The sequence below is a fragment of the Rhinopithecus bieti genome, unplaced genomic scaffold, assembly GCF_001698545.2.
Source record: "Rhinopithecus bieti isolate Rb0 unplaced genomic scaffold, ASM169854v2 scaffold_6782, whole genome shotgun sequence".
Classification (NCBI taxonomy): Eukaryota; Metazoa; Chordata; class Mammalia; order Primates; family Cercopithecidae; genus Rhinopithecus; species Rhinopithecus bieti.
Window position 1 is genome coordinate 6,301,642 of NW_016805866.1, and position 21,588 is coordinate 6,323,229.

At 36.7% G+C, this 21,588-nt stretch overlaps 1 long non-coding RNA gene across 1 annotated transcript in view; it reads left to right on the forward strand.

The window, feature by feature from the left end:
- Nucleotides 1–14,734, forward strand: part of LOC108530797 (uncharacterized) — a 26,424-nt gene extending 11,690 nt beyond the window's left edge. Inside the window, exon 2 of the long non-coding RNA XR_001885966.1 lies at nt 14,350–14,734. This is a non-coding gene — a long non-coding RNA (uncharacterized LOC108530797). The remainder of the gene's footprint in view (nt 1–14,349) is intronic.
- Nucleotides 14,735–21,588: the final 6,854 nt, after the last annotated feature.

The following is a 21,588-nucleotide window of genomic DNA, read 5'->3' on the forward strand; positions in this document are numbered from 1 at the left end:
TTTTTTTTTTTTTTTTTTTTTTTTTTTTTTTTTTACCTGGGAAGCAATGTAAGCTTATTAGTGTTTTAGGAAGATAAATCCAGTGGTATTATAGAAAGTTGAATTGAGAGGGAAGGGCCAGTGAGAGATTATTGCAGTAGGAAAAAGATGACAAAGGCTTGAACTAGTGGCAGTGGGAAAAGCAAGGCAGGAAAGAGTTTTCAGAGGATAATTGATCTATTAAATGTGGCTGTGGATGAGAAAGAATGTATCAACAATAACCAGGACTGTCTAGCTCTGGTGATTAGAAGGAAGGTAATGTATTGATGGAGACAGGAGACATAAAAGGAAGAGCACATATCTGGAGGAAAAGAGTAAGTTCAATCTGAGAAGTGTTGAAATAGGGTTTAGGAAGCATTCGAATACTATCCAGCGCTTCTTGGCTTTTCTATTGAAAATAATACTCATTCATCAGATTAAGTCAGATCTGATTCACTGATCACAACCGCTTCCTAGAAAATGCTAAGAATTTAAAGCATTGCTAAAAACTGTTTATTCTTATGAGATTTAAGCACAAAATCAATTATCAACAAGAATGAGTAACAACAGGATGGCAAACAATATTCCTTTTAAAAAACTTGCTCCTCCTTACTTTCCTTTGAGTTTTGATTATGTTCTTCTGCAGGTATTTGACTCCATTACCATGGGCAGCAAATCTATCAAGGGAAATGGTGTTTGGTTAAGAATTTTTTTTTTTTCAAAAAATCATCTTTGAAACTTTGTAGTTTTGCATTAGTTTTCCTATACGTATACAATCAGGTTTCTAGGAATTTCTATTATTTAATGATCATAATGTACATTTAGTCCTTATTAGTAACCATAAAGCTTTTGTTCCATTAATCCATTTTAAATGACTTTGGAATCAAATATTGTATAACCATAGATCTATGAATATTAATTAGAGACAGAATTTAAAAAGTTTTAGTTCCTTCAGATTTCTGTGGATTTTGATTTGATGAATTCTTTGGGGTAAGGAAAAATGGTATACATGGGTTATAAGAGGTTTAGGAGTCAGTTAAATGGAGGTGTCTAATCCCAGATTGTATTACACATGCATGTGTCTTTGATTTGCCAGCACAATGTATGATTTTTTTAAAGGAGATACAACTTTTCTAATGGGAAACTTCACATACAAAATACTTGGATTTCTAATTGCCTTGACTGATCAAGAATTCTGCCAAGGGTGTGCTAAGTCTGTGTGTGTGGGGGTGGGGGTGTGTGTGTGTGTGTAAAACTCTCCCTCTTCTTTTAAACAAGGCTCAACCTATTCTAAAAGAAATTAAGAGTATTAGAGTCATATGAACCGAAACATATATTGAGATCAGTGGAACATAAGTAGGTAATGTCTCAGGATGAGTATATATGTGTACCTGTGTAAAGACACGTGTATTTTTGTTCATTCAACAAACAGTTATACTCATCACACTTGAAAGACATTGTGCTAGATGGTGCAGAGAAACTCTAGGGCAAAGACATTTTCTGACTATAAGCAACACACAATCTGAGGACACATAAATAAGTTTAATACGAAGCAAAACCTGCTGAAAGAGAAGCAGAAGGTAAATGTTATTAGAGGACTCCAATAATTATAAAGTTGATGAGCGACCAAAGAAAGTCTTGTTAATGAAGTGTGGTCTTCTCTTATCTTCCTGTCTTGTTGAGCTATTTCTCATTGACCTAGCCAACATAAACCCAAAAGCCTTTTCTCAATCCTTCAACTTAGACACTTTCGAACAATTCCTTTTAAACAAGCAGCTTCAGCCTCTGATCAATAAAACTAGAAGAAACCATTCTAAAATTAATTCTTAAATAATATCAAGCACTATGCTATGGAACAGTATTGCTATTCTCAAAGGTAAAAGTCTTGGGGAAATATTCATGATTTTCCCAGATCTTCAATTCCAAGAACACTTTGTGGCTCATAAAGTTTGTTCTTTAGGACTGCTATGTCACTCACCCTGACTGGTACATGGGAGTCCTAACACATTCATAGATATTAATAGGATACCTTTTCTTCCTACGCTCCAAACTGCACTATATATGGCTGTAGTTAAATTAACATTCAGCCATGACTACTTCAGCCTCCTTTTATAGCCACATCATTAATAGAACTCAGTGTGCATAAGGCTGCTCCAAAAGCTCATGTCCTTTGTGTGACTCTGTATTATTTTACTGAGACCAGATAGACACTAACTAGGAAGGCACTATTGGTAAGCTGGATAGTGACAGCAGTATGGAGGGATCTTGTAAATTTGTCTTGACCTTTGGTTGCCTGCAGTATGCTGACCCTTTGACCATGTAGAGCAACATCTTCAGGAGTTGGCATTGTACTATACAATGGAAAAATGGGATATTTTGCTTCTGTAAAGAATAGACATGAGGGATCCTCAAATACCTTGAGATAATAAGATAACACATATATTTTTCAAAACAAAATACATTTTACAGATGAGGACACAAATGGCATTTAGGTGACTCTCCCAAGGTTATATAGCAAGTGGATTAAAAACTTCAATTCAAATTTCAGAGATCCTGAGTTAAAGCCTAGTGATCTTTTCTTATTCTTGTTCTTCCAGTATTTTATTAAATATGCAAATATTAACGTACTCAATCCTCATAAAAACCCAATGGTGAACTGACTGTTGGCATGGCAGGTGAGAAGTTTTACTCCCCCACTCTCCAGTGAAACTGGTGAAAATTATTTTAAAGGCAACTATTTAAAATTCTCTGATGCAGACAATTTTATTTCTATTTTATATTAATAAGCAAAGAACAGAGGCACAGAATGGTTAAGTAAACTGCATAATGTCATGTGGAAAAGCTGAGATTTGAACCTAGTTCATTGGTTCTAGAGCATATTCTCAGGGTGAGAATCGAGGTGTGACAGGCACCATATTCCTGATTATGTTTTTCTAGAGGAAAAATGGTATCCATGGGATATAATAGGTTTAGGAGTCAGTTAAACGGAGGTGTCAAATTCCACAGATTGTATTACACATACAGATGTCTTTGGTTAGCCAGCATGATGTATAATTTTTTTAAGGAGATACAACTTTTCCAATGGGAAACGTCACACGCAAAATACTTGGATTTCTAATTACCTTGGCTGATTAAGAACTCTTGCAAATCCTGACCAATCCTCACGAGCACATGGCAGATCTCAGCTGGAGAAGAAGGGCAGCGGCACCACTTGGATGAATGTGCTCACCACTGTATGCTGTCTGGCCTGTATCACAGTATCCAAGTGATTTCTCTAGGCCTTTAATTTCATGTCTTGCCCCACACTATAATGACGCCTAAATAAAGCTTACTCTGGGAGGAAGATTTATTCCTGGCAGGGGTAGGCAGGGGTTGGGGGGGACTTTGGAGTCCGACTAGCTGGTTGAATACTAGATCTGCCTCTTACTCCTGTGTGACCCTCAGCAAACTAAACCCTAACTTGGATAGCTTCTGCAAAATTCAGTTTTGTCCCCTATAAAATGAAAGGTTAACAGTAGCTGAGTCAGAGAATTCTGCCAGGTAAAACACATAGCAGAGGGCCTGGCATAGAGAAAGCTTTTCATAAATAGTATTAAGCCCTTCCTAAACATTATTAAGCACTGCATAATACTAGCTGCTAAGCTGTTATTGTACCTTTTGTAATTTTTGTGATGAAGGGGAAGTGTTTATGAAAAGTCCTAAAAGCGCATGATAATAAAATTATACACAACGAAAATATTGAGTCCTAGAATCAATTGATATGGAAAATTATTCAAAGTAGCTTTAGGTAGAGATGAGGAGATGATTAAAAATTAATAATTTAAATCATAATAGTGGAAGAAGAATAAAAGACAAGTATATGAAGTATCGAGTAATGATCAAGAGCTGTGAAATAAAAGAAGAAAAGCAAGATTTTGTAGAAGGAAAGAGAATGTGTACATTGGAACAAAAATTGGGGGGAAGTTTATAGAGGAAAAAGAAAATACATAAGGGAAAGGACAAAATTATCACTAAATAAATCAAAGGAAAGTCCAAAATAAATGAAACTCAAATTCAAAACAAAAAAGAGAAAAACAGGAAGGAATACTGTGTTTCTATAAGTCTGTGGATTATGAGGAATCATGAAAAGGAAAAAAGAGGTTTGGCACAAGATCCTGAAGGATAAATACGAGCACATCACAATTGAAAATAAGATAATCAAAACAGATAATTAAAATGCAGAAGCTAGAGTTACAGCCTTTGGAACTCAAACTAAATAAACTTGTTTTATTGTGAGTCTGGAAATTGGGAAATAGCTGTACTGAGAGTGAGTATATCTGCAACCATCACATTAGCTGACGGGGCATGTAAACATTTCAGAGGTAAATGAACTAACCCTGAGATGGATGATTATGGATGTCAATTGTGGAAAAAGAGAGATTTGATTTTATAGCAAATGCTGCAGCCCCCTCTTCCTCTCAGACAATGGCACCAAGAAATACAAATGGATAGGTTATTTAAGGATATGTCTCCTTTCCTTAAAAAAGAAAAACAGCTGCATTTAAAGAGAATATAAGATTTACTTAGAAAAAAAAATTGAGAGGACTAAAAGTAAATAAAACTAAACAAAGGGTGCAAAGATATAGAACCAATCTAAAACAAATACAGAATTTAAAATGTTTACATATATATACCTGCAGAAAGGCTGAAAAATTACTTCTAAAAGATGAGTCACTGGACTGTGAGAGTTTATGTGTAAGAGAAAAAGAAAAGTTCAACTTTTCAAATCATTAATACCTTCCATAAAAGCTGCATATATTAGAAAATACACTTGGAAGATAACCTTATTCCTACAGAACAAGAAGATGATTCAAATTCTAGAAGAAATATCCAAGGCGTGAAAAATTTTATTCCTTTGTCAGGACATCGGAGTCCATCGAGAAAGTTCTAGAGGAAGCACTCTGAGAAGAAGAAATGAAGCTCAAACAATTCATAGCCTGAAGATACTTTTAGTTTGAGATACATTTAATGAGAGCAGTCAGGGGAAAACAAGGATGAGGAATTGCCGCATAAATCAGAGAGCAAAATGAGGGCCATTTGTATTGGTACAGTCAAACTGAAGGAAAGAAAAAAAGGAGGGTAAGGCAAAAATGAAGGCGCATGCTAAAACATCTTATTGTGCTCATGAAGAGAGGAGAGGTTGATGGGTTCAGAGTGCAAATGGATGGCAAAAAAAAAAAAAATGGAAAAGAAATTGGATAATTTAACTGTTTCAATTTTAAGAAAAGACATTTAAAGAAAATTATATGGCTTCAAAAACAGAAAAGAAGCCCAAGATGAAAAATCCAGTGATTGAATGTGAGACCTCACTCCACAACCTGGAGACTGGATAACCAGTGAGTTGAAAAAGAGAGGTGTCCTCAGTCCCCGTGGACTGACTCTAAACTGTATATCTTATCTCAGCTAAAAAATCATAAATAACAGTGAAATAGCTAACACAATAAAATAATGCAGTGATCATATTTTTAAAGGATGTTTGAGAATGTATGAAGAACTAGAAGTGACAAACATCACTGTCCTGATAAAATTGGTTTTCCAGGAAAAGATGCTAGTCTGACAAGAGGCAGGATGTGGCCCATGCAGTCCTGGGCCATAAGGTATTCAGTGGATTGTATTTTGGTATCATGACAAAGAACGTAGCTAAGGCTGTTTTGTACCATTTAGGTCAAGAAAAACTTGCAAGGAGATGGTTTGTTAGATAAGTTGGGAACACATATGAATATGTTATATATTAGGTTTCATCACCATAGGAAGACGAAAAATAAATTAAAATGATAAGGGACTGAGGTGAAGCTGTTTGTTATGTACTTGTATATGACACCTTCAGATTTTCTCCAAAGAAAAAACATGTTCGATTTGAAAGAAAGTAAATGTAAAGATGAAAAAACAAAAAGCAAAAAGAAAGAGAGTGAGAGACTGGTAAGTCGGATGGGCCCAGACGTATCTTACGTCGCTGAGATCATCCTGGAAATAATGAAAGCAAAAGAGATGAGGAAATTTAAAATATGTGACAAGTACACAACGAAATATGTAGAAAAGTACAATACAATAAAAGGAAAGGAAAGAGACTTATACTGAGACAGCATAAGGTGACAGATGATCTCTATGCTTCTTATTATTCAAATTTCACAACAGAATTATAAATATATAACAGAAATATAAAATATAAAATTCAATTCTCCATTTTACACATTAGAGAATTGAGAATTAGGCGGGTTAAACAACTTGCCCAAGGTCACACAGTAAACAAACAGAGAGGTGAAATTCAATTTACTGTCTATCTTACTCGTAAGCTTTTATCTACACACCATTGCCTTTCAAAACAAAGACATAAAAGTGAGAAATAAAGGGAAATACAATTATATTGAAGCTGTATAGTTGAAGGATGGGTGTATTGTCTGTAGAGCACAAGCCTGAAACAATTTTTTTAAAAGGAAGAAAGAAATGTTGGCATGATTTCCACTCACTTGTCAGTTAAAAGAAAATTCTCTACAATATTATGCAAAGGTACGTCTGACCACGTGACTACTCAGTAACTGGGCTGTGCGTTAAGTATCTATGCTAAAAGCACAAAGCTGCAATTTTGAGTGAGAGTTCCTGTTAAGAAAATATCCTCTTCTAAAATAATACATAATTAAAGCAGATTAAGTATTACTTGACTTCTCTTTTGCCACTATTCAAATGTTAACGCATTGCGCATAATTAAACTAGCAGCTATCCTTAAAGTGTTCCATTAGGAAGCTCTAGGTAGGACACACTTGCTGTCTTCACTCAAAGATCACTCTGGGGATCGTACACCTGGAAAATTTTCATTCCTTGAGGAATCCTGGAAGGGCACACTGACGGATTTATATCAGGGCACCGTACTTTCCTTTTCTCCCCCGATGAAATAGTGCCTGCACTTTGTCTATAAAGGCACACCGTCTTTTTAATTTCCAGGAGTCACATAATTGAACAACGAGATTAATAAAGTGAAAATTAACATAGAATAAATTTTAAGTCTATTTTATTGAAAAAAATAAGAAATATGTAAAGTTTTGGCATTACTTTTATAAAAATTTTTTTATGCAGCTGGGCACGGTGACTCACGCCTGTAATCCCAGCACTTTGGGAGGCACAGGCGAGTGGATCACCTGAGGTCAGGAGTTTGAGACCAGCCTGACCAACATGGTGAAACCTTGTCTCTACTAAAAATATAAAAAGTAGCAGGGCATGGTGGCGGGCACCTGTAGTGCTATCGACTCAGGAGGCCGAGGCATGAGAATTGCTTAAACCCAGGAGGTGGGGATTGCAGTGAGTTGATTGTGCCACTGCTCACCAGAGTGGGCAACAAAGTGAGACTTTGTTTCAACAAAAAAATTTATACAGACCATAAGATGACATTTTGCATGGAATATATTAATGGATTACAGGTTATATTATAGGTAATATTTTTCTGCATTTCCTGATTTTTTACAGTAAAAATTCATGACTTTTAAAAGTGTAGCAGTGTGGATTCAAAAGAAATACCTATTTCAGTTCACCCTTAGAGATTAAAATTGAGTTAATTATCACACAGACTGAGGTAAACTTTGTGATTTTTCTGATACAGAATATTTATGTGCCTAACCAGAATGTATAAAAATTTAGATATCAGTTTATACCCTAAGCAAAAGCTGTTGTAAACCAATTAAGATTATAGTCAAATGAATGAAACTTTAAAAGTTTTGTAGAGCATGGTTTCAATTAGTAATAATAATAACAATTGCTATATTTACTGAGATTACTATAGGCCAGGCACTTTTCTAAGTGTTTCCATCACTTAACATGCTTGAATAATCATGTGATATAGATGCTGTAATCGTCCTAGTTTTCACCAATGGAGGGGCTGAGGCAATGCTAAAACTGTTTTAATGACATTCTTGAAAATTGATTATAAGTTTATGAAAATAATGCCTTGTGAATATGTTGAAATAAATCAGCCATGATTGATGTTTTCATAGATGATCTTAAAAATATTTTTATCGTGCATCTACACATACGTTTATTGCAGCACTATTTACAATAGCAAAGACTTGGAACCAACACAAATGCCCATCACTGATAGACTGGATAAAAAAAATGTGGCACATATACACCATGGAATACTACGCAGCCATAAAATGAATGAGCTCATGTCCTTTGCAGGGACATGGATGAACCTGGAAGCCATCATTCACAGTAAACTAACACAGAAACAGAAAACCAAATACTGCATGTTCTCACTCATAAGTGGGAGTTAAACAATGAGAACACACGGACACAGGGAGGGGAACATAACACGCTGAGGCCTGTCGGTGGGTGGAGGGGAAGGGGAGGGAGAGCATTAAGACATCCATGCAGGGCTTAAAACCTAGATGATGGGTTGATGGGTGCAGGAAACCACCATGGCACATGTATGCCTATGTAACAAACCTGCACCTTCTGCACATGTACCCCAAACTTAAAGTAAAATAATAAATAAATATGTGACAAAAATATATTTTTATTGTGCATCGAAAGGAAGCTAGAAAATATTTCTCCTTTCTTTATTGAAATAAAATAGTTTAGAGCACTCACTGCTCCCAGTCCCCATTCTTCAAAACATGTACATGGACCACCTGCGTTGGAATCCTCTGGAGAACAAACCCAAATCCCAGAGGCTCAAAAGTCTGCATTGTTAAAATGCTTCCTAGCAATATTTACAACTGCCAAAATGTAATGACTTCTGAGTTTGCATGGGAAATCAGAAACTTTTTTTAAAAATCATGAATTTCTGATTTTCACTTTCCAGTTTGACTCAATTGCTTTCTTATGTGTTATTGGAAGTGAGATGTTCACAGTAATTTTTTTTTGCCCCACATATTCTTAGTATTCGTCCCAGAATGCCAACGCCTCAACACTTCTTTCTTTACTTCCCCCTTTCTCCCCTCCCACATTCTTGCAATTGCTGAGGAAATCGTGACTGAGGCAGGAAGTGCATCTGCTGACTTGGGCCTAGTATTTCAGTGTCTGAGTTTACTTTATATCTTCCACATCCCATACCTAGTGGCTGTCTACACCATAGTGGAATCGAATATCCCTATGTGGGAAGATTTATTTGTTTCTTCAAAGGATGCAGAAATCAAAAGGGATCCAGTGGGGAAGAAAAGAGACTAGCTCCTATCTTTCATGGAGCCAACCTTCTGCTGGGAGAGACAAGAAAAATTCCATAAATGAATAGAAAAATAAATAAGTATAATGAAAGTTCAGAGAGCAATAAGACCTACGTAGAAAAAAAAAAAAAAATGTTATAAGGGCACAATTACAGAGTGACAGATGGAGTAGAAGATGCTAGATTAGAAAGGAAAGGCCTTCCGAAGGAATTGACATTTGAGCTGAAATATGAATGAAGTAGGAAAGTGAGCCATCCAAAAACCAGGGGAAGAGTGTTCCAGACAGAGAGAAGAGAAAGTACAAAGGCCTGAGGCAGGAGTGGGCTTGGTTTGTTCACAGAAAGCATGAAGGTCAGTGAACATGGCTAGAGCAATATGCATGAGGGGGAGACTGGGGTGAGAAGAGCAATTAGGTAAGGATTGCCTCACATGTGCCACTGTAGCCCATGGGGCTTGGACTTCATTCTGAGTGTGATAGAGACCATTGGCCAGTCTTGAGCACGGCTGAGAAATTACCTAATTCATATTTTAAAATATGTGAATATATTTCACTATAGCCGGTGTTTAGAGAATTATCAGAGCCACAGAACCCCTTCAGTAGTATGTTACCATCCAGGTGAGAGAAGATTGTGGCTTAATTGGAGCAGTCACAGAATAGATGTTGAGATATGGTCAGATTCTGTGTGTACATATTTGTATTATGCAGTTAGAGACCACTGGAGTTGCTAATAGATGAGGAATGTGGGAGATAAAGAGGAGTCACAGATTTCTACAAGGTTTTGGGTCCTAGTATGAAATGTTGACGGTAGGGACTGAGATGGGGAAGACAGGTTGCAGGAAGACTTAAGAGTTCTGCTTTCGATACATTGAATTTGAGCATCAGTTAGCCGGTCAAAGTGAAGAGCCAGTAGGCGGTACAAGTCTGAACTCAGGGAGAGATGAGAGTAGAGATCCAAATGACAGAGGAATGGGTGTGTAGATGGAATGCAAGTTCATGACTCTGGATGAGATCACCCAGGGAGGAGTGTACACACAAATAGAGAAGAGAAAGATACATGGATTCATGTGGCTCAGTGCCCAGTAGCAAACTTGCTCAAGCCTGTTGTTCTATGACAAAGGGTGTGGTTTTTTTAACTGCCTGCAAGTCACAAACAGCATTGATCTGACAATGGGACCATGATATGTAGAATATAATTGTAAATAAATTGGAATATAAATGTTACCTGTTAATGTCATACAACCTCCTTGAAAAGGCAATTATTTTCCTTTTTGTTGCAATAAAAATTTGTGTGAACGAATATATTAACACCCCACAGTACAGGATTCATTTTAGCAGTGAGTTTCAGTTTATCCTGAGAGGCAGGCAGATTCACTTACAAAACTGGTGGTACTATTGGGAAGAAAACTGCCCTTTTGAGTAAGTGCTTTATAAAGGCAATTAAAGCAGAAAGATGTGTTTATGGGCTTTCACCCTTCAAAATGGCTATAGATCAAATTTATTAAAAATGTAATTTGGAAGAGAAGCTGGCAATACAGTAACAAAAATGAAACTAATTTATCTTCAAAATGTGTGGCGCTTTTAGCCCTAACAAGCCTGAAGACTTTATCACCCACCTACAAGTAGGAACTGAAAACTGCTTTTCAATTCCAAAGCGTTTTGAACTAGAATGTGGCTGGTGTTTATATGATCACATGAGAGGTTATTCTAACAGTTCAGGACAGAAAATATTGTATCTATTTGTATATTTCTGAAACTTAGTAGGAATAATATTTAGGGTCTACTTTTGAAAAACCAATATAGCAAAGATAGAAAGAATTTGATGATGTAAACAAATCTACTGTTAAAACACATGTATCCAAGTGGTTAAAACATATATTGGTTTTTTTGTATGTTTAAGTCAATACTTTTTTCCTGTTTTGCAAAGACACTTGTTCTTTTTAAATTTGTTTTAAAGAAAATAAAAGAATCTGTTTTAGATTTAGCAGGACACTGGAAATATGAGATGTTGTGAAAATTCAGATGATAGTGTTTCTTAATATTTCTCCTACAAAATTACTTTTTAGAGGAATTCATCTTATTTTAAGAGGAAATATATAACCTTTTTTTCATTCAAGAATAATGTTCCAATGGATTGTTTTCTATAACAGAAAGTATCATTTCCAACAGCATTCAAACTATTTCAAAATCCTAAATTGAAACAAATTGAAAGGACCTAACATTGGATAAAGTTGTTTATCAGTAAGGAAGGGGCAGCTTACAGAGTCAGTTTCACTGTATTCAAATAAAGAACGTCCTGTAGTGTTTGTGGGTAGAGAGGAAGAGTCTAGTGAGTAGAGGGAAAGGGTGATGAAATAGAGACAATATGTGGTCCCCCCAGTAAGATTAGTTGAACTAACTGTGTAGACAGGAAGGACAATTCTGACTTTACATGGAGGCTCTGCTCATGGTGCCTTATGAGTATGTCTTCTCAGGATCAGCACTGTTCACAAATGTAAATCCCCATGTTTCCTTTCTTGCCTCTTGCCCACATTCTTAAAAGATTACACTTAACTGTCAGAGCTAAAGAGTAGATCTTCATCTTCAATTCATTCAACATGAAAAGATTATTATTAATAGCACACTGAGCAAATAATGATTTCAAAGAGTCCTTGTTATTATGTAAGCCTGCCTACAAGGTGATTCCAGAATAAGAAATGGGAAGTGTTTATTTTAGCAGAAATGTAATGTGCACTTGCCTTTCAAACTCTGTAACATCGTTGTAGTTAAAATAATTGAATGATGGTTAAATGTCTACACTGATTGGATTATCTTGACATTAGCCTGAATTAGCTAGCAAAACAATTATTTTTAAAATCTAAGTAGGTTTTATTATTAATTGTAATTGGAAAGCACCATCCACTTAAAGTACTAATATGCACAGTTCTTCAGTGACCTTGATTTAAAAAAAATAACAAAAGTTTTTTTCTCCTCTTCACAATTTATAACCAAACTACATGTAAATTTAATGCTGTATTTTATATATTTGTACAGACCACCCACCCTCCCACCCCATACACACACACACACACACACACACACACACACATTCTCTATGATTTTCCTAGTTCAGGAAAGTGATTATAATCAAGCAACAAACAATAGTGGTTCTCCATTTGCTATGCTGACATTAAAATTAAAGAAAGGACATTTTAAAAGCAACAAATACCACCCAAGTCACTATTCAGCTTCATACCTTTAGCTATAAAAATATAAAATAAAATAAGAAGGTTTTATGAGATCGAATGATTTTCCATCTCTGGGCAAAGGAGAGGAATAACTGATTTGCTTTGTGAGTGTATTTCACCAATGTCTATATAGAATGTGACAGTTACCGACTGCACAAACTGTATCCTTTTAGAAATGTAGTAAATTTAAAGCTTTTTATGAGTCTGTGTGAGCCAAAGACATGATAGCTGAAAAAATCACATGTTGAAAAGAAGTTTATTTTTACTTCAGTATCTGCCTAATAGTGCAAAGCTCATCTTTGCCTGAAGGTGGTATAGCCATGTAAATGAAGATGGGCTGATAATGTGTTCATATGAAATGGGATGGATCTTCTGTCTTTATTTGTGTGCTATTTTCACATGAAGAATAAATGAGAACAAGATATTGATTACTATAAATTTTGCTCATTTTAGTATAAATATGTCCAAGCACATTTGAGATTAAATGGCAGTTATATTTCTTAATTGAATGTCATTTTCTCCTTCTCTTTGATAGATATGATATAAATAGATGCAGATAGAGCGTAGATATAGAGATGTAGATACAGCTAGATCATAGGCAGATAAAACATATATATAGATGAATAGATCATAAATCTACCTACCTATCTATAGCTATATATAAAAAGGAAAGAGAGAAAGAGAGAGACCAAGGTCAGCAAATATCTCTGTAAAGGGCCAGATAATTAATATTTAAGGCTTTACTGGCCATATGGTCTCTGTCATAACTACTCAAGTATTTTTGTGTTGTAGCACAAAAGTCTTAAACAATATGTAAATGAATCAGTGCAGCTGTATTCAAATAAAATGTTATTTATGGACACTGAAAATTAATTTCATATAATTTTGTGTATCATAAAATATTATTTTTTTAAATAATTTAAAAATATGAAAACTATTCTTAGCTTGAGTTCCAAACAGAAAGAGGCCTCAGGGCAGATTCGGCATGGGCCATAATTTGCAACCCTTAATATGTATAATATCCAATTGTTATTTTTAATCTCAAAGAATCCCATGGCTCTTTGTAAAGCTGTCATCTCACTATGATTTGCAAACCTCTCCAGAGTGAATATGAACTCTACACAAGAAAGTGAAAGTTGGTTGTGAAGCAGAGGACTTTTTAAAAGAAAATGCAATCGTATTGCACAAAATGGAACACAGCCAAAAGAGAAAAACTCACACCTCTACTGAAAAGAAAGAGCAAAGCAAGACTACATCTCAGCTAAATGTTTCATTATAGGACAAGTTAAGATGTATAATTAGTCAAAATAAGATCCCAGTATTTTCACAGTATTGCAAACACAGTACAATATTAATTTTCACATTATATTTTATATGCAAACAAATTGAGTTTGTCAAAAAAAAAAGTGTTGCTTTCCTCACAAAAGCTGTCTTTGATAATAAATAAGAATTCTACTGAAAAACTGAAGCTTTCCATATGTGACAAATTTTGGAAATATGAATAAAAGAGAAATGTAGCATTCTGTCTTAAATACATAATTTTACAGATGAAACTTCTTAAACTAATGCTGAAAAATTTGAATGAATGGATACATAAACAAGTGGGGATTTTTTTTGTTTGCTTGTTTTGTTTATTAAGATTTCATGTAGCATCCAGGTCACTGATAGAGTGTAAACAATGGAAATAGTTCCCTCCTCCATTCAATTACAATTCCTAATCAGTTGCATTTGTCATGTGGTTCTTTCAAGAGAGTGGTATAAATGTTGCTTCCTATCCAATCTTGATATTCAAAATATTTCTAATCTTTGTTTTTGATGAAGGGGTTCAGGTGTTTCTGGTAAAGACTTAGACTTAAGAACTGAGCACTAGAACCTACATTCAAAGTGTTTCTCTCATTTATTTCTTTGCCACTAGGAATTAAGAATGGGTCAATGAAATATACAGCCCCTTTCTGGAATCTACTTGTTCTGCTACAACCATGGATATCCCCACCTTTCTGTATCTTTCAGGGAAAAGGGTAATAGAGGAGTTTCAGACTCCCCAAAACAAAACAAAACTGAACAATAAACACAGAAAAGAACACAAAAAAAGATGGAGGTACTCTTGCCCCTTTCCTTGTTTTCTCCTGCTACCAAAACAAGCAACAAAAACTACATTGTCTCATTGGATGATTGAGCTAAAATTTTGTAGCAAATCTACAAAAGAAAAGAAGTGGAAAATCTACCCAGGAACTACTGTAAAACACTATACAAAACAACCACTTTGGCTCACATTAGAAAGTCTTACCTGTTTCTTTGAATTCATAGGCCAGGTATTAATCTATCTTTACAAGAGAAGAAAGCAAAGATCATAGATGACAAGTCTTGCTTTCTTCTAAGTATCTTTGAATCTCTATGTTTGCCATCACAAGTTCTCAGATCAATTAACTATTGTTTATTTCCAAAAAAAATTCTGGCTTGGCTTATGAAGATGTATATACATATAACAACATAAATATGAATGCGGTGAGACAACAAGACCAAGGGAAACTAAATTTGTGTAATTATTGAAGGTAGTAAGCATCTAACAGACATTTTTGTCTGTTATAGGTTAGATTTAAATTTGCCAGTGAAATCAGCCTCTTCATGGGGATTTCCTGCTTGTACTGATGAGCCAAGACCCCTCCCTTTATACTCATTTTCACTGAAATTCTTTGCTAATGCATTGCCTCGCTCGCTCTGTAACATTCATAACCATCTTCAACACCACCTCCAGACTGACTGCAGTTTGACATAAAAAATGGCCTTAGAAAAGGCTCTGGCCGGGAAATTTCATTCCAGCACGGCAGAAATGTAAAGCGTCTGTTGTGATATAAGTACTATTTATCAGGCTCCTATAAATCTCCTTAGCACAGTCAGCAGAGTCCAAGATACAAACTTCCTAGCAAGTCTGCAGGTAAATTCAGATAAAGCAATCACAACTTGGCCTGGGGAGTGGATTCGCGCTCTCTAGAATAAGAGTTGCATGTGTGATTCTGCAAGAAGGGTCAAAATACTAGTAATAATAATAATGATAATAATTCATTCCACAAATACGCATGAAACACCTATTAGATATTCATCAACATGAATCACAAGTCCTTGCAATAATTATATTGCCATTCATTAATTTTTTTTTTTTTTAATTGAGATGGAGTTTCACTCTTGTTGCCCAGGTTGGAGTGCAGCGGTGTGATCTCGGCTCACTGCAATCTTCGACTCACTGCATGCAACCTCTGTCTCCCAGATTCAAGGGATTCTTCTTCCTCAGCCTCCCGAGTAGCTGGGGTTACAGGCACCCACCAACATGCCCAGCTAATTTTCTGTATTTTCAGTAGAAATGGGGTTTCATCATGTTGGCCAGGCTGGTCTCAAACTCCTGACCTCAGGTGATCCACCTACCTTGGCCTCCCAAAATGCAGGGATTACAGGCATGAGCCACCGGACCAGCGCCAGCGGATGAATTTTTAAGTCTGTTGTATGAATGCCTGTGGGGTATTGCCCAAGAATAAGGTGCTTTCCAGAGTCTTTGTCTAAGGGTTTGTGATTAACACTCTTGAACCATCTGTGAATGGCTTAAGAGGCCATGATGATGGCATTGCTATTGATGTTGTGGGAAGTCCTGCAGGGAGGTTTCTTCTCCACAGAAAGTATTTCACCATTATCACAGCAGAAATTAGTATCTAAGGAACTCAAGCCATTTCTGACTAAGTGAATGGTAGCTGCAGATGGAGCTGAGGCCGTAAGGGCCAGATGCCCTTGGGCCTTACCACATCAGTGCCTGCAGGACTAATTTTCAACTTGCAGTGTTTGTTTCTCTTTGCCTGAGGCTCTTCTCTAGTCATAAGATCTCACTCTGCCTGTTTCAGTACTGGGGAAAAAAAAGAGTCCCCAGGAGCAACCCTCAGCCAGTGACTGACTGGGAGTTGGTGTAAAATGTCCCAGTTGCCCCACCCTGGAAGTGGGATGTTGCAGATCCACTTATGATGCTTTGGGCCCCAGAGAACCCATCTGGATAGAATTGCAATCTCTCATTGGAAACTTGCTTAGAAAGAAAGTTTTCTGGACTTTCTGAGGACTTCCCCTCCTCCCCATTCTACTTCTTCATTATCAGCATTTCCAGGAACCACATACCAAATAAATAACTTGCACTTGAATCCCCATCTCTGGATCTGCCTTACTCCACAATGAACCCACTAAGCAGATTTCTTAAAATATCTTCTGAGAGTAAGAGTGAGTGGCATTTCTCTTTTACATATTATTGGTATGTGGAAAAAAAAAAAAAAAAAGCTTTTAAAAAAGGGATTGAAATAAATTTTTTTTCTTTAAAAAAAAAAAATAAAAAAGTGCTTGCATATCTAACCAGTCTCCTTAAATCAGATATGCACACCTCGGGGATAATGATAAAAACTGAGAAACTGAGAAAGCTACAGTGAGTTCTGATAAAGCATTTATGAAGTGCCCTAATCCAGTCAGTCATCTTGCTGTTAGCCAACACTTTTTTATTCTTTATACAAAAAGGGTCTTCATGGATATTTATGTGGCCTAAATGTTCCACCCGATATTTATGAAGTCTGTTTGATGCAGTAAAGTAGCATGGTATCAGGACCATGGTTTGAATTACACTCCGAACCCTTCTTCTTCTTACTACTACATTTTGAAATTATTTCCTATACCTCAAATGAGAATTTGACTATCTACCACCCCTGAAAATGGCTCATGTTAAAAGAAGTGCTAGTTATAAAAATATATGGCACTCATTAAATGTCTAAATCTTTCTGATGTATGGATAATCAAATAATTATCATTGCTCCAGCAGCATTGAGATTTCTATTACTCCTCTAATTTTTCAAAATGGTAGAAAGTCCTTGGCTTCTGCAATTTCACATGTGATACTTGTCATTGATGTGCTGATTCTGGTACTAATATAAGTTAAGAAAATCAGAAAGTTTTAAACATTTTGATAAGCTGTTTGAATCAATAAGAAATATGTAAAATTTTAAAAAATAGATAATTGTTTATTATCCATGCTCCTGGCATTCACCTCATCCCTGGTTCAACACTGTAACACACCTGCCCAAGTAGGAGGCCATAGCCCTGTGCCTCGATCAGTTTCAACCACCATCTGCTTCAGACTGAAACCTAACTCAGCCACTCAAGCAATTACTGGAAAAACAAAACAAAACAAAATAAAAACAAACACACAAGAAGAAAGACACATGTCATAAGGGCCTTTCTAGATTATCAAGAAGACAGTAACTTCCAATTCTGGAATGATGCATTTGCATGGATTAAAGACATTTTAATTGTCACTTTTGCTTTGCCTGAAAGTATTTCATTTGTGCTTACAAACAGAATCAGAATGGTAGGGTAGAGAGTTTGGAGGGATCAGTTGCTTATACGTGATGAACGATAATGTTCAGGAACAATGAATTGTGAAAGAAATGATAATGTATGGACAAGAAAATGTATTGCTCTTACAGAAGGCATGCCATTTCACAACAGCTTCCTGTCTGGTTCGTTTTTATTTTTAAATATTGTATTAATTTGTATTAACTCATAGTCTTTGGGGTTTTATTTTCTAAGGAAAAGAGTACATCCTTAACTGAGAAAGCGGATATGGAGGCCTGAAATCCTTTAAACTGAATTCAAACACCAGGATGTATATATCCATTTATTCACCAAACATTTATAAAGTGAGCCCTAGCTTTTAGCTGGGCAGGTTTATAGATGCTGGGTATACCCAATCACCTAGATCATGACACATAAATTGTCAAAAATTCAATAAAGATACTAAACTCAAAGTAGAAGTAGTAGGTAAGGTGTGGCCAGAAGAAAAGAGTGATCAATTCTTTCTGAGTACATGGAAAATTTCACAGAGGAGGTCATACTTGTACTCAAGACTAGAAGGAAATGGGGATAGATGTTTGTTAGATGGTGAAGCACCAAGAGGGCATCTCATCAGTCAGAGGAAAGAGTGTGCTCAGAGGAATGACACAGCCAAGTGCATTCAAGCACCAGGCATTTCATTAGGACTCAAGTAAATGTGTAATGAAAATGGCCAGAAGCAAGATTGGAGAGATTGGCAGGAACCAGAAGGTGGAGACCTGAGTAGCTGGAATTTTATTTTGGAGGCAACAGGAGCTCAGGAAGATACTGGGGAGGGGTGAACAGAGGAATAACAGCACAGCATACATTATTTAGAAGGATTTCCTCAAGACCAATGGGAAACTAAAAGCAAAATTCATGCAATATGTTTTAGGCCTCAGGGTTGGGAGTGACAAGCACATCTACCACCTACACACCCTGCTCTCAGACACGCAGGATGCGATCATAAATATTTCTGTTATTACATACAAGTGATGGCGGGAGGTGAGTGATGGTGATGGGAAGAAGAGCCACAGAAGATAAGAAGGAATGGCTGGTGATCTCATCAGATATGCCACAGCCTGGCAAACATCTGTCTCTGGGCCCCTCCTCTATTTTATTATCCACTACTTACTTCTCTGAAACATCCTACTTCCATTCCTAACTCAGAAGCATATTTTTAAAAAACTTTTCATCTGCAGAAATATCTATCCATAGGAAAGATAATGCTTTTTTTTTTCTTTTTTCTTTTTTTGAGACAGAGTCTCCCTCTGTTGCCCAGGCTGGAGTGTAGTGGCACGATCTCAGCTCACGGCAACCTCCGCCTCCCGGGTTCAAGTGATTCTCCTGCCTCAGCCTCCCAAGTGGCTAGGGTTACAAGCATGTGCTGACATGCCCAGATAATTTTTGTATTTTTTGTAGACACTGGGTTTTGCCATGTTGGCCAGGCTGGTCTGGAGCTCCTAGCCTCAAGTGATCTGCCCACCTGGGCCTCCCAAAGTGCTGGGACTACAGGCTTGAGCCATCATGCCCAGCAAGACAAGGGCTTTTTAACATCCATTTAGATGTATACATATGACAAAGTTATCCACACAAGATACTGTATGATGAAAATACATCTTTAGGGGACTGTGTGTGTGTGTGTGTGTGTATGTGTGTGTTTAATTTCTAGATGTCAAACACTTCAGTAAATTGGCCTATGCAAACCACATATATGTCCACTGCCTTCAGTATGATTAAACCTGGGGAATAAAAGACTCTGAGATTCCCAGGCTCTGCATCTGTCACTAATAATTATAAATAATACACATGATGCTAGAATGTGCATTATGCTTTCAATCTAGTTTTACATCTGAAATGTTTCTTACATAAACTGCCACATTGTCCAATGAGCAGAAATTACAGTAAATCAAATTCAGTACCAAACTCTTACCTTTTCTAATGGCAGAAGGAAATGTCTTCCTCATCCTGAACATCAAATACATCCACGATGACCTGCCTGTAATAATGTCATCAAAAGTGCATGGATCACACCAGAAAACACATGAAATGAATTTTCATCTATGGCATTGCTTCCAGATAAAACTATCATGAAAAAAAATAGTTTTTCAGTGGCTGCAAAAGAGAATATGGAAAAGATATTTACCCCAGCATCTATTTCTCCTTATCCTTCATCATCTCTCTGACTGCCTGTTTAATTGTCAACCTGTCTCTTGAGTTTCATACCTTTCCCAAATGTGTTCTCCCCCTCTGCCTTATCTCTTCAAAGCCATCAGTCACACAGCAGATTTGTAATGAACTTGCTCTCTGCCAAGGCAAAAAAAAAAAAAAAAGGTGACATCATTTTCAAAAGGGGAGATCAGCACTTTAATCTCAGTGAGATAGAAAATAGAACAAAGAAAATGCCTGGCAGGAGTAAAAGGGGGAAAAGATGGGGATGGAGAGCAGGCTTTCTTTGTTTCTCCATGCTTTGTACAATGAGCTTTAGAAATTTGGAAACCATTTGTTTTCCATTCTCATCACATCCTGCTGGCCATTTATGGTCTTGTCCAGAATAATTACTGGAAAAGGAGCATGGCATTCTCTCTCTCTGCTTTTATGAGTTTGGTGGGATGAGTTGAGGGTAGAATCCTTAAATGTTTATTACAGAGTTTTGACATGGTGGCAGCATTTCAAAATTTTCTTGTGAAGTAGCTAACTCATGCATCTGGTCAGAAAGGTGTATTCTAGCTGTGTACAAATTAAAGCTGAAATAAGAATGCAGAGTTATGATGGTGGAAGAAAGAAGGAGCAAGCATATTGTTTTAAAGCGCTGAAGATCCCATCAGACTTAAATTATAGATATGTGTATCAAAGGTAATGTGGAAATCAGCTCTGAAGTCTCAGAGGCTAAGACATTAAAACAGCTGTTTACAATAACTTGGGATATATAATCAGAATGATTTTATAAAAAACATAATTCTCCAAATTAATCAAGCTGAAGAGAAATGTGGGTTCTCTCCATTTACTTGTGGGGCATGTGCTGGAGATGATCAAATGTGTACCATTTATAAGATAAATGTGATGAATCACCCTAGATAAAACGATAGCAAAAGCTTTATTTGTAAAGTGAAGCTGGTGTAGCATTAGACCTGTGTGTTGGGCATGAACCTCCCAGGTCACAAGCTTAGATGTGTCAAGAATGTAGCTTTATTACTTGATCTCTGTCCTGGAATCGTCACTGTTTCTCTTATCAAAAATCCTAACCTGAAGTCAGTTCTTGGTAAACTCATTCAGTTCCAGATTTTGCTCTTGCTCCTATTTCCCTGTATTGATTCAAATTCCATGAATTTTTCACAGTGTCCAGGTCCTGGCCCAGTCCCACCTGTATAATCCTTCATCTACTAAGGTATGTACCACCCTGTCGGGTTTCCTGTCTTAGCGCCTCTCATCTTGCCCCAGCCAAGCATCCAATTTCCTGTGGTATCACTGGTTGACATTTCAGAGGTAACCCTGGGTCACTGGCATCACCACCATGAAGTATTTTTAGCTCCTGTGGCCATTTCTCAGCCACTTTCACATCTCTCAGCATGGTGGAAACCACAAGAAACTTCTAGATGCTCTTCTGTTCCACTTTCTGGTTTCAAGTCTGGGGAATGGAAATTTGAAGACCATTATAGGACTATTCAGTCTTCCTAGATTGAACAGACCACACTTTCTACTTGTGGCTGCCATATCACTCAGGCAGGACAGGAGATGAAGGCAGTGGAGTCTAAGAGGCTTTCGCCTC